The following is a 14,816-nucleotide window of genomic DNA, read 5'->3' as shown; positions in this document are numbered from 1 at the left end:
ATCTGCTACGATTAGCAGTACACCACTGCCACAATGTTGAATCGTATATGTATTTGATCACTGATTGCTATTCCTGCACGAATCTTAATTGCCCCCAGCATTTAATCCTCCGCATGCGTTACATTTTTACCCATCCGTCTGGTGATCTGCAGAGACAGTTCTTGGCATTCGAAATTGAAATGCATCTTCTTTATGAGAAATTATGGAAGTGCGGCTATAATTTACATTAGCCAACGCCATTCTGTATGATGTGCTTATCTCTCCGCTGTGTTGTGAGATCATCTGAATATCTCAGAGGGGACTTGTAAGCCGCTTTCAGTCTCACAGTAGGTGGATGAGAGAAATCAGCAACGAGACGTCGACCTTTTTCATATTCCGGTATTGTAATGAGGAGCTATCTTATTGTTTCACATGACGACAATGAAGTAAACGTGACAAGGTGTAACACTATCCATGTGTGCATTATAGGAAATTCATATTTGTCTGATAATCCAACATTTGTTTTTTAGCCTAGAATTAAAAGACCAAAAATCTCAGAACCGAAAAGCAAAATACTGAGCCGAGATTGAAAACAGAGAGAAATAGAAGATTACTCTGAATAAAAAATCAGTGGTAGCTGTATATATTTATAGATGTTCTGTATTCTCACAATTTGGTCATGTTAACACATTCAGTACTTTACATCTTTATTTGTAAGGCAAAACCAGGAGTGAGTGAAAAATCCAGAAGTGGTGACGTGTTTTTATCATGCTTTTCCTATGCTTGTTCCACTTCTAGTTTTGGCTTACAAATACTGAGGCAAAATACTGACCAAATACTTTCCTGCCTCATGGATAATGTTATACAAAACACAAAGTCTGTCATCAGACCTGCTGGATTAGCAGTCAGTTACTGTATAGCCCTCCACTTGACTCAACCTTCCATGGTCCTCCACCTCACTCAACCTTCCATGGTCCTCCACCTCACTCAACCTTCCATGGTCCTCCACGACACTCAACCTTCCATGGTCCTCCACCTCACTCAACCTTCCATGGTCCTCCACCTCACTCAACCTTCCATGGTCCTCCACCTGACTTATCTTTCCATGGTCATCCACCTGACTGAACCTTTCATGGTCCTCCACCTGACTCAACCTTCCATGGTCCTCCACCTGACTCAACCTTCCATGGTGGCTTGTAGCTTCCTGACAAGTTGGACGTCATCTCTCTGATCCACAAAATGTCCTCAACAGCATAATGAAAGACATGGAGCTGATGCCAAAATGTTATACTGGTGATAATGGAGCACTGCTGGAAAGCTCCCTAGTGCTCACAGTCTGCCCCACCTATGTGTCATCAGGGTTCCTCCAATTACTTATTTTGTGACTATAGCAACACTGCCACTTTCACCTTCAGCAACACACTGAAAACCCCATACACATTAGATATCTGTCAGCTAAACATTCGCATGGCCGAAAACAAACTCTAATGATTCTCCCATAATAATAATAATCTTTATTTATATATAGCACTAACTTATTACGCAGCGCTTTACAGTTTGCACACATTATCATCACTGTCCCTGATAGGGCTCACAATCTAAATTCCCTATCAGGATGTCTTTGGAAATGTGGGAGGAAACTGGAGAACCCGGAGGAAACCCACGCAAACACGGGGAGAACATACAAACTCTTTGCAGATGTTGTCCATGGTGGGATTAGAACCCAGGACTCCAGCGCTGCAAGGCTGCAGTGCTATCCACTAAGTCACCGTGCTGCCCACAGTGCTGCCCACATGCTGCCCATACACAGTGGCTTGGCGAGAGAGATCTTTGGCTTTGGCTTATCTCTGAGCTGAGATTGAAATTCAAGAGTCTGGATCTTTCTCTCCCCCGGCTTCACCTGCTTGTGAAAAGTTAGGAGACTCTATACACATAGCCTTTCAGTTGATCCCACTGATATCAGCAAAATCGATCGACTTTAGTGTAATGCAGGGCCAAATATTTCATTGGTGCAACCTGAGTAGCCACACAGGGGCATCAGAGGTGAAAGGATCGACATCCATCTCCAAAATAGCATTCGTCTTCTGACATAAAGGAGTTATAACAACCTATTGGACTGCAAAGAGCCCTTATATTGTTTTTGCACAGGGGCCCTTTTCTGTCCGAGTTTTTCACTGGTCTAATGTGTATGTGGGCCTTTTGGTCTAAAACTTGTTGATGCCTCATCATGTTGTCCTTTTTACATTTAGAGTATGTGCACACAATGGCTTTTTCAGGAGGATCCCACCTGGAACCTGCCTGAAAAAGCACTCGGAGAACACCAAACAGAATGAACAAATGCAATGCAATGTAAAAACAACTTCTTGAACTTCTTTTATCTGCTTCAGGCTGCCATTGTGCCTAGACTAGTGTATATAAAAGAGCATGATATGATCAAAACTGCAGGAAAACAAGATGTTTTATGCTAACAGTCGTATTCTGCACTGGATAAAATATACTGAAAGGAAAGAGGCTTCTGCAGCTCATGTTGTCATTGTGCATCCTTTATCCTTTAACTACAATTCTGGAATAAATGATTAAAGGGCTAATATATGCAGAAAATATCAATTTTTCAAAATACTCACACTTGCAATTTTTGGTTGTAAAAAGTATGCATGAAAATAGCAAAAGAACAAAAACAAAGACTGAATAGCAGATACTCAATACGCAATTCGAGAGCTTAATAATTCCAAGCAGCAAATGTATAAAACTAGAATTAAAAACTATAATATAGATGGCAATTATGACAATACAGTAATTTGTTTTTAAAAAACCCTGGAAATTAATACAAAATATATTTACTTACTTTCAGCTATTCTATATCTTCACGATTCATTTGGTCTGGGTTAGTGGACATCAGGTTGTGGATCCTCACTGTCCATGGTCCTTGAGTTACGGTCAGTCTTCATAATTCTGACTGAAGATTAGGTCACCCTTGAAAAGTACTGTATCACACATTTTAAGAGCCAAGACTTTTTCTTTATTATAACTTCACTTCATTTATACCCTTTCTTCTGGTGGAGAATAGATCTGTACATGTGGCATTAGATGGAGCCTCTTCGAGCTGTCGTACAGGCTCCATGCAGGGGACATGGAGAGGTGGAGACTCGTCTCGTCTGCTCATTAGCTGCTAAACGGAATGAGACTTAGGGAAAAATCTCCATTCAATCTATGCGAGAGCATTCAATGTAATGTCTTCATCTTGCAATCATGAATTCAAATCAATGTATGACAGCCTAATAAAAATGCACAGATACAGGCGGCATTACTGGCATATATTGTCATGTCAATTCTCATATTGTCCTTGGAAGACAGAAAATTACACAGACATGTACAGCACATTCCTCCTGACACATCTTTACGTCAAAGCATTAAGGTATTGTCCACACCATGTTAATGATTTCTGTTACTGAACACCTCTGTATAAGGAACATAGGTGAAATCTATCTCCTAGGCTCCTGTCTCCATTCATAGATCAAGAGTCTTGGTGGGTGCATAAGATTCAAAACGGGACCTCAAGTCCTGTAAGTCAATGTGTCGGATGTGGATTATTAGTGAGGATTGTTCTCTAATTAAAGAGATTTCAATGGTCTTCATCTTAGTTCCAAAACATATCAAAATTGCAGATGAACGGATCACGCAGAATACTAGTTCGCCTGTTCGTGTGTTTTCAATTTATGGAGAAGTGAATTTAATGTCCCAGGGGCTATACTGGCCAAAGAGCATAATTAATGAAGTATGTGAAAAATGTAAAAAATCCTTATATTCAGCTTACTACTCACCTCTCTGCCCCTCCGCTTCTCAACGTCTCCTGTCCGGTCCTTGTCGCATCTACTGACCCCACCGCTAGGCTAAAATCTAAAAGTAGGAGAGTATCTCGATTCCAAAATATGAACAAAGGTCACCAAGGCAGCCATATAGTATTGTATGTGCTTCAATGTGGATATATATATGCAAGATTTATTCATTGTACAAATATACCCATTGATTCATATGCAAATCCATAGCCCTTAAGGTACCGTCACACTCAGCAACTTTGCAATGAGAACGACAACGATCCGTGACGTTGCAGCGTCCTGGATAGCGATCTCGTTGTGTTTGACACACAGCAGCGATCTGTGACATCGCTGGTCGGATCTAGAAGTCCAGAACTTTATTTCGTCGTCAGGTCGGCATGTATCGTCATGTTTGACATCAAAAGCAACAATGCCAGCAATGTTTTACATGGAGCTAACAACCGGCAAGAACGATAAGTGAGTCGCCGTTACATCACTGGATCGCTCCTGCATCGTTCTGGAGCTGCCGTGTTTGACATCTCTACAGCGACCTAAACAGCGACGCTGCAGCGATCAGCTCGTTGTCTATATCGCTGCAGCGTCGCTGAGTGTGACGGTACCTTTAGGCTTGACCTCTTGCGTACTTGCTCAGAACCGTCCAATAGGTCTCGGCTCAGTATGAAAGACCAGTGACAGCTCTTATTCCCCAGTGCTCTGTCTGACTTAGCAGTGGAAAGTAAGCACTGTGAGATGAAAGTCATGAGATTCCGATTCTGGGGTTACGATACACTGCCTTTTCATGTTCTAATGGAAAGTTACATGTTCCATTAGGATGTGAAAAAACATCACAGTAGAGGTAAGTGGTTAAAATCCTGTGATAGCTGGGGGCCCGTTTGGTGATTTTGCATTGGAGGACATAGAAGCATAGAATCATAGAATGTTAGAGTTGGAAGGAACCTCCAGGGTCATCGTGTCCAACCATCTGCTCAATGCAGGATTCACTAAACCATCTCAGACAGATGTCTGTCCAGCCTCTGTTTGAAGACTTGATCAATGAGTGAAGCAGGCTGCCACGAGAGGTGGTGAGTTCTCCTTCAATGAAAGTCTTCAAAAACATACTTGTAAGTAGAGATGAGTGAATTTTCTTGGGTTCCCTCTTATTCGGCAAGCGATAGCACTTGCCGAATAAGCTGCAGAGGGAACCCGGCTTCCTGGATTGCGCTGGCTGATCAACTGATCGGCACCGGAGCTGCATGTGTCACAGCTGTGTGACAGTCACATGCACATACAGCCTGTTTGTTGGGCTCTCCATGCTGTGTTGTGACTGTCACACAGCCACGACACATGCAGCTGCGGCACCGATCACTGATCAGCCACGAGCGCAATCCAGGAATCCGTGTTCCCTCTGCAGCTTATTCGGCAAGCGATATAGCTTGCCGAATAAGAGGGAACCCAAGAAAATTCACTCATCTCTACTCATAAGATCAAATAATTCCACTGCCCATAACCCTTTCTATGACAAATTTGCATAAATCATTCAGCATTTGTAGCCCACTTAGTTGGAAATTAGGACTGTTATTAAGCATGGCGCTAAGAACTTAATGTAACTACCCACTAGGAAGCTTTCTTTCTTGAGTAGAAGATCTGACAAATCTGTCTAACTAAACAAAGCTAAAAAATAATTGTCTAAAGCAGCACCTTAAAAAAACAACTGCTGCAGAAATCCAAAAAGTCACATTCTAATTTAATGCCTGGTATAATTATAAATCTGAAGATAACTGGAAAATTAATTTGGTATTTGCGAGCCAGAGGCTTAACTAATTAGATATTTAGGGATTTGAAAATGTCTGCATATTGCTTATGTTATGGATGGGATGCTTTCACTTGACATTACAATCTTTTATACAGTGTTGTTAAACATTTAATTTATATCAAACACAGTCTTACGAGTGCCACAACAAGGGAAAAATGAGAGTGATTCCATTAAAATGTCGCTACAAAACAAACGCAGCCCAGTTTTCATTATTAAATATGTATCCTTAGCAGAGACTTAACAGGGTCTCATGAGAAACAGGCTGATAAGATGGGCCTGTATGAAATAGGAAAGAAGGATGTGAGACACGTACAGTCAGGATGTTCCATAGCCCACATCTGTTACTTGCCACAGGTGAGTTTGAACGAGCATCACATGCTTGAAACAAAATTGTTTACCCACAATTTTGGAAAGGTGGCAACAATTTTTGTCCAGCTCGCTTTTGGGTTTTAAGTGAAATTATGTCCATAGTGCTTTTTTTCCTCTGTTTTTTTTTCTGTGCTGTTCCAATACACAAAGGAAATAAACATGTGTATAACAAAACATGTGTAATTACAATAATTTTTTGGGAGAAATGCTTAATTTTCTGGAACAATTTCAAGGTTGTCTATACTTTAGGCCATGACTGTATATACATCTTGCTAGAATACTTTAAAAGAGGCCATAAAGGTGGTGACATTAGTTTATATTGGTAAAACCAGGTGACAGCGTAACTTTAAAGACTGATATTTATTTTTGTCATTTGGGTTTTAAAAAAATGAGCATTTCAGGATGTGAGAAGAATCCTTGTTTTATGTCTAAATCAATAAATCTCAAAGGTTTTACCCTGATTTTCTCTTGATAGTTAGTTCAGTTGCGATCATAATCAGATCTCATCCTTCAATGAATCTGATTGGTTGTTAGGAGCAAGGACTCCAGTTTTTTTGTGTAGTAGAGTTAAAAAATTAAAATATCTAAAAAAAAATAAAAAAAGATCCTCCCTCATCCATCACTGCAGTCTGTAGGTAGTTTCATAAAATATTCATCAATGGCAGAAAAAATAATTTATTTGTGAACATTCTGAATTTCAATGACCTAATCTCTTAGTTTTATTTGTTTTACAACACCTTATTTTCACTATTTTTATTTCTACAGTATAGTTACAATTTTTTGTAGAGCGTAGAATTATCTTACAAAGCTGCATTCCCTGCTAAAAAAATATATATATTTCACACAACCATTACAAGAAGCATCTCGAGTCCCAAAGCATATTGCTCTTTGAAAGGAGAATTTAATAATGTATTATGCTCTCCCCCTTGTATTCCAAGCACTATTGTATCCAAGTAAATGTCTCCATAAGAGTGTATTAGCACACAGCGTTCACAGGAACAGGGATACAAAGCATAATGCACAGCCATAACATAAAATATTAAATATTTACTTAAAAATAATTTACAACATTCCAAAATTTCACACTATGGATTTTTCAGAAACAAATCAAATTAAGGAAAAGTTGGAAAAAAGGAAGGTTTTAATAAACCCTGGCCAAAGCCAAAAATTGCCTGTTCTTTCCAAAAGGACATAAACTGCTCTAATTTGCCGACAGTTAGTTTGGTAAATATGTGTATACAGTGTGCCAACATTGGCTTATTGTTTTTCTCATCAGTGAATTTTACATACGGAAAGATAAAAGGCAAAACTTCTCGCAGACATTACAATGTTGATATACAGAAGGTGCCATCGATGTGCTGTCCATTTTTGTGATTTTCCTGGACCCACAGACTTTTAGGGGTGATTTCGATTCATGACTTGGATCATAAAAGGATATGTCTCTGTTTTTTTTGCAGACACGTGGCCTTAAAAAAGAGCCCCATATTCCATAATGGGTATGTGTTCTATCCATGAAAAAAAGGATAGCACATTTATGTGATGCACAGATATCTGAATAAGGCCTATAACAAAAAAAAAAACAGATACTGATTATGCCAAGTCAGATTTGTGGACAAAATTTGCCAATTTTGTAAAGGTCAAAACACTCCTCGTTGCGTCCATGTTTTAGAGTAGTAGTGGTAGGTACAGACAAACATATTCCCTCCATCCGGGAAAAACAGTCCAATTATTCTGATTAGACTTTGAACAGAGTTTGATCAGAGTGGCATTCGTTTTGTTTGGAGGTGGAGAGAAAAAAAAAATTTCCATTTTGCCCATTATGTCATTCGAGTGTCTATGTTTTCCATTGACCCACAAACTTGCTGTCATGCTGCTGCAGTGCAGTGTAACACAACCTCCACCAGAGGGAGCTTGAGAGGGAAGTGGGACTGCGTACACAGAGTAGCTCCACAGAGCAGCAGCACAGGTGCCACCAAGTGGCAAGAGAGTGGTCAGGCAAGCCGAGTCAATAAACATTCAGATGAAAAGTGCAAAAAGGAGTAAGCAATATACGTGGTCAGGAACAAGCCAGGCGGGTCAGCAATGGTCCGAAGCAGATAAGACAAAGACAAAAAGCAGAAGCGAATCCGAATACAGGCCGAGTCAGAAACCAGACAATCAATCCGAGAAACAGAGAAAATGCTGGGAAAAGGGCAGACAGAGGAAGACAACAGACACGGGACAAGTCAGGGATCACAGCAGGACAAATCAAGGGTTACCAGAGTCAGGTTCACACGCCAAAGGCAGAACTATAGCTGACACCACAAGCAGGATGCCTGGGAGCAAACCTGAACCCAGAGTGAGGCAGAGCAAAGTTAACCCTTGACATGATCCGCTTGGAAAAAGAGCAGACAGGACTAAACCCTCGGATGGATCATGACACTTGCATTGATGATTTTGATCCTACACGGATCAAAATCGGACATTTGCACAACCCAATAGTGTAACATGGGTAAGAGTGCTATCCATGAAAACCACAGTGTCCCATTATTGTCAGGGCCAATTGGCAGCTACCCTTTCCCTTGAGCTATGAAAACCCTAGGCTATCCCTGCCCCACGGATTACACCTTATGGTGGAAACGCCAGGTTCTCATACCTTGCTATGGTCCTACAATAACACTTAACTCTTCCCTCCCCCACCCAGGGAGATATTGGACGGAAATATATAGGATAACACAAACCAGACAGACAGGGGTAAACAGTCAGGGATAAAAGAAAACTACCATTGTACAAATACACTCACAAAACAACCAAATGGGAAACAGGATACGTGTAGGTGGGAAAAAAATAATTGGGAGAGGATAGTGAGGAAAACACAAAGCACAAACCAACTCCAAGCAGAAATCTCCTAACACTGAATTTCTCCTTCAGCTCCAAACCAGGAAGTGCAAAACTATCACTGGCAAAGAAGGAAGTCATGAGGTTGGTTATTAAATCTGCAGGGAGTAGCAAACACAAAACAGCTGAAAAAAAACAAAGACAGAGAACTCAAGAAGTCCAACTTAACTGGTTTTAAATTAGTTGATTTTTAAATGTATTGACAGATTTGGAAATGCACATTATGTTCTTACAGTATGTACCCAACAGCTCATTAATTTCAATAGAAACTGTGTAATACCTCATTTGTCCTGTGGGGGGTGCAGCAGAAAAATGTAACACTTGTTATAGTGTCCTTCACAGATCACAGGTGATCACTGTGAGTCCCAGCAGCAGAATGTTCTACAGTCAGCTAGCTTTAATGGGGCCCTTCACACAAAAAGGCTATGCCCAAACAAACAAACCTTTTAATGCTGATAATAACCATAGTGCTACGTGTTTTTGATCTATGTGTGCCGTCAGTGTTTTTTCTCTAATACAACATGGACACATATTTTATGGTGCTATTCAGACATCAGGTTTTTTTTGCTGATCTATTGTCAACATAAGGCCGCATTTAGACTCTGATTTCACTCTGTGAATTTGATAAAATCACTCTTTTATCTGCTGCAGACCTAGCAGTTCTCTCAATATTGAACTATGTTTAACCCCCAACAACACAACTGATTGGGAGCATTGTGTGTGCACTGTACATAGGCAGAAAGCTTCTAATCAGTGGTGGGGTTGGGTTATACCAAGCTCATGAGTATGGAGGACGGAGGACTGCATGGCAGCAGGTTTATAGTCCTCTAGTGATAATCTCCTGCTGATAAAACAATGAGTTTACTGAACCTACACTAAGCAGCCCAGTAAACAACACATTTTGTGCTATAGTGTTGAAGATACAGGACAAGGAGCCATCATACATCACACTTTACAATGGACATATAACTTAATAGTAAAATGACAAGTAATCAAAGCAAATGAACAAACATGAAAGAGATAAATAGGAGAAGGGTCTCTGCCCATCAGAGTTTACAATCTAAGTGGAATAGGAGGAATGACGCCTTAGAGACATTTAGCCCGTTTAGTCTGTAGGACAAATCTCTCCCCCGTAACTATTTGAGCCAAGCTACAGAGTTCAAAGTAGTGTCTTGTGGGAAGTGGAGAAATTTCCAGATTGTATGTGGCACATTGGCTAAATTATATCACTTAGGCCTCCTGATGACACCGAAAGGCGAAACATGTTGGGGGGGGGCAGTGTTTTCCTCCATCTAGGGGTTGTCTAGTGCTTATTAATGGTTAAAGTTGCAATCTACTTAGCAATTATTTACTTACTTTTATTAATTAGTTGTTTCTCAAGAATGAAGGGATTTTTCATTTTATTGTGAACAGCCCGTTACTTAGGTTATCATCCACCTTATCAAACATAAGAAAAACGGAGCAAAAAGTCCAAAAATATAAAAAAAAGTATACATTTATTAATGACAAAATTACAATCAACACATGATAATAACAGACTAGGATCAGGTAATAAGGCTGAACAGTGTCCTAACATTTTAAATGGGTAAAGTGCTCAAGTGCTGGAGAACCCCCCCCCAAAGTGAGGGGAATTTAAGGGGATCAGTATATACCAACAACTATAATAGTAATGCGAGCTATAATGTTGGAACCCGAGTCCCCATACTGCTTATATGTGCTTACCTATGGCTAAAGAAGTCAGGACCGAGGCGGCGATGCAGCGCAAGCTTGTAACTAACAGCACTCTGGATTGTGCACAGTTCACACCAACGACACAGCAACACTATTGGTCTGAACTGTCAATCATCAGGAGCGCACCACCCCCTGTCAAGCAGGAAGCTGGGAGGCAGAGGAGCGCTGTGCTCCTGAAGCCAGAACATTAGCACATCCCTTTATCAAAGCGAAAACTCAGATTTAAGAAGAAACGCTAACTGTCCAGGGCTGTGAGTGGAGAAATGTTGAAAACAGAAGTGATAGAATATAATAAGGAGTACGAGAGCACATTGGCAGCATAAAGGGCACATGTGGCCTGTCAGATGGATGGAGATCAGAGCAAAGAAATTAAGCAGCGCACCACTTCAGAGCCGTGAGCCACAGATCAGGAGTCAGAGGCCAAAGAAGAGGAGATGAAGACAGTTTAGACGAGGGTTGAAAAAGTTCAAGCTCCCGCGACCCTCTTACAAGTAGAAGATTGCTAAGTTCTGCTTTCTCGCATGATTTTCTCTTAATCCGGAGGCGCGTTTTGGAATCTATGGTTATTTGTTGCTACGTATATTCCCTCTTTATATACTGTAACGATTGCATTTACTATTTATTAGATTTGATTTGTTCTATGATTTGGGTGACTGAGATGATGAATCATGTCTCCCCGTGTTCTGCTTATGTGAGAATTATTTGTACATGGAGAGAAAACTGAGTGACAGCGCTGGACTCCGGTCTTGAGTGAGTCTGAGAGAGGGGAAAACTTCCCTTGGTTAAAGAAGGTTAACCAAAAATAGATTTCTCAGCCTTTGGGGGCATATAGGGTGTTCCAGGGAATGGCTCTTCAGAACTCCCTGCTTGTAAAGTTTTCAGAAAATTCTGCAAAAAAAATCAATTTATTTATGTGAACAAAACTAAACTAATGCAGATTAATGTCATTCACCTTCCTTTAATCATTCTCTCCGTCTATAATTAAGGGTGGTAACGCTCGAAACGTGTATGACATGTACCTATTTTAACCTTTTGAAATACAGAAAATGACTTCATGGAGTGGAAAATTTTCTGAAAACATTATATAATTTGAATCAGAACCAGCGAGGAATCAAGAGCACCCATGATACAAAGGACACAGACTTACCATCAAGGGCACAACAGTTATAGGTTCCCTTTTCTCATGTACATAGTGTGGCACCCCAGGAGTTCTGGTACCACAGTGATGCTGCCTGTTGTGAATTCTTTGGCAGAGTTCACTCCTGTGGTCACAAGTGGTACTTCGGCTGATTCTCTCTGGGAGCTTCCGTTTGTGGAGGAAAGTGGTACTGCAGCTTCTGAGTTTCCTCCCTCAGGTGATCTGGTGAGGTTGTTAGCTGCTTCTCTACTTAACTCCACCTGATGCTTTGATCCATGCTTCCTGTCTATGTTCCAGTGTTGGACTTGTGTTTCTCTGGATCATTCCTGTGGCCTGCTGCTCTGCATAGCTAAGTGCTTCTTTGCTATTTGTTGCTATTTTTTCTTTCCAGCTTGTCTATTTGTTTTGCTGGAAGCTCTGGGACGCAAAGGGTGTACCTCCGTGCCGTTAGTTCGGTACGGAGGGTCTTTTTGCCCCCTTTGCGTGGTTTTCTTTAGGGTTTTGTGTAGACCGCAAAGTTATCTTTCCTATCCTCGTTCTGTCTAGAATATCGGGCCTCACTTTGCTGAATCTATTTCATCCCTACGTTTGTCTTTTCATCTTACTCACAGTCGATATATGTGGGGGGCTGCCTTTTCCTTTGGGGTATTTCTCTGAGGCAAGGTAGGCTTATTTTTCTATCTTCAGGCTAGTTAGTTTCTCAGGCTGTGCCGAGTTGCATAGGGAGCGTTAGGCGCAATCCACAGCTGCCTCTAGTTGTGTTTGGAGAGGATCAGGAATTGCGGTCTACAGAGTTTCCATGTCTCAGGGCTCGTTCTATTATTTTGGGTTATTGTCAGATCACTGTATGTGCTCTGATCGCTATGTACATTGTGTTACTGAATTGCCTTTCATAACAGTACAGGAAGCCAAAAAGTACTAATGATTCTCAATAGAGGGAAAAAAGAAGTTCTGAGACCATTTTTTTTCCTTTGTACTGTGATTTGTCTTTTTTTTCCCCTAGACATTTGGGTGGTTCAGGACACAGGTGTTACAATGGACATTAAAGGTCTGTCTTCATGTGTAGATCAGCTCACGGCAAGAGTTCAAGATATTCAAAATTTTGTGGTTCAGAATTCTTTGTTAGAACCGAGAATTCCTATTCCAGATTTGTTTTTTGGAGATAGAACTAAATTTCTGAGTTTCAAGAATAATTGTAAACTGTTTCTGGCTTTGAAACCTCGTTCCTCTGGTGACCCAGCGCAACAGGTATGGATCGTCATTTCTTTTTTGCGTGGCGACCCTCAGGACTGGGCATTTTCTCTTGCGTCAGGAGATCCTGCATTGAGTGATATCGATGCGTTTTTCCTGGCGCTTGGAATGCTGTACGATGAGCCTAATTCAGTAGATCAGGCAGAAAAAAATTTGCTGGCTCTTTGTCAGGCTCAGGAAGAGATAGAGCTATATTGCCAGAAATTTAGAAAATGGTCCGTGCTCACTCAATGGAATGAATCTGCGCTTGCAGCCATTTTCAGAAAGGGTCCCTCTGAAGCCATTAAGGATGTCATGGTGGGATTTCCTATGCCCGCTGGTTTGAATGAGTCTATGTCTTTGGCCATTCAGATCGGTCGACGCTTGCGTGAGCGTAAATCTGTGTACCATTTGGCGGTATTACCTGAGATTAAACCTGAGCCTATGCAGTGCGATAGGACTATGACCAGAGTTGAACGGCAAGAACACAGACGTCTGAATGGGCTGTGTTTCTACTGTGGTGATTCCACTCATGCTATCTCTGATTGTCCTAAGCGCACTAAGCGGTTCGCTAGGTCTGCCGCCATTGGTACTGTACAGTCAAAATTTCTTCTGTCCGTTACCTTGATATGCTCCTTGTCGTCGTATTCTGTCATGGCGTTTGTCGATTCAGGCGCTGCCCTGAATTTGATGGACTTGGATTATGCTAAACGTTGTGGGTTTTTATTGGAGCCCTTGCAGTGTCCTATTCCATTGAGAGGAATTGATGCTACACCTTTGGCCAAGAATAAGCCTCAATACTGGACCCAGCTGACCATGTGCATGGCTCCTGCACATCAGGAGGTTATTCGCTTTCTGGTGTTGCATAATCTGCATGATGTGGTCGTGTTGGGGTTGCCATGGCTACAAGCCCATAATCCAGTATTGGATTGGAATTCCATGTTGGTGTCCAGCTGGGGTTGTAAGGGGGTACATGGTGATGTTCCATTTCTGTCAATTTCGTCATCCACCCCTTCTGAGGTTCCAGAGTGCTTGTCTGATTACCGGGATGTATTTGATGAGCCCAAGTCCGATGCCCTGCCTCCGCATAGGGATTGTGATTGTGCTATCAATTTGATTCCTGGTAGTAAATTCCCAAAAGGTCGACTGTTTAATTTATCCGTGCCTGAGCACACCGCTATGCGCAGTTATGTGAAGGAATCCCTGGAGAAGGGGCATATTCGCCCGTCGTCGTCGCCATTGGGAGCAGGGTTCTTTTTTGTGGCCAAGAAGGATGGTTCGCTGAGACCGTGTATAGATTACCGCCTTCTTAATAAGATCACTGTTAAATTTCAGTACCCCTTGCCATTGTTATCTGATTTGTTTGCTCGGATTAAGGGGGCTAGTTGGTTCACTAAGATAGATCTTCGTGGTGCGTTTAATCTGGTGAGAATCAGGCAAGGCGATGAATGGAAAACTGCATTTAATACGCCCGAGGGTCATTTTGAGTATCTAGTGATGCCGTTCGGACTTGCCAATGCTCCATCAGTGTTTCAATCCTTTATGCATGACATCTTCCGTGAGTTCCTGGATAAATTCCTGATTGTGTACTTGGATGACATTTTGATCTTCTCGGATGATTGGGAGTCTCATGTGAAGCAGGTCAGAACGGTTTTTCAGGTCCTGCGTGCTAATTCTTTGTTTGTGAAGGGATCAAAGTGTCTCTTTGGTGTGCAGAAGGTTTCATTTTTGGGGTTCATCTTTTCCCCTTCTACTATCGAGATGGATCCGGTTAAGGTCCAAGCCATCCATGATTGGACTCAGCCGACATCTCTGAAAAGTCTGCAAAAGTTCCTGGGCTTTGCTAATTTTTATCGTCGCTTCA

General features: G+C 41.4%; 1 protein-coding gene and 1 long non-coding RNA gene across 4 annotated transcripts in view; one reads left to right on the top strand and one right to left on the bottom strand.

Annotated features, from left to right (window-relative positions):
* Positions 1–3,112, bottom strand: part of LOC138665885 (uncharacterized) — a 56,358-nt gene extending 53,246 nt beyond the window's left edge. The window contains exon 1 of one of the 2 annotated variants that reach the window (XR_011318535.1): positions 2,825–3,112. This is a non-coding gene — a long non-coding RNA (uncharacterized lncRNA). Of the gene's footprint in view, positions 1–130; positions 246–2,824 lie in introns of those variants that run through there. The other variant, XR_011318534.1, reaches the window with a different exon arrangement.
* The window catches only part of ADGRA1 (adhesion G protein-coupled receptor A1), an 873,399-nt gene that overhangs the window by 400,791 nt on the left and 457,792 nt on the right, over positions 1–14,816 (top strand). The gene's annotated exons all lie outside the window — the stretch shown is intronic.

Source organism: Ranitomeya imitator, chromosome 2 (assembly GCF_032444005.1).
Source record: "Ranitomeya imitator isolate aRanImi1 chromosome 2, aRanImi1.pri, whole genome shotgun sequence".
Taxonomy (NCBI): domain Eukaryota; kingdom Metazoa; phylum Chordata; class Amphibia; order Anura; family Dendrobatidae; genus Ranitomeya; species Ranitomeya imitator.
The sequence above is the reverse complement of the archived record's forward strand: the minus strand, read 5'-3'. Positions and strand labels throughout refer to the sequence as shown.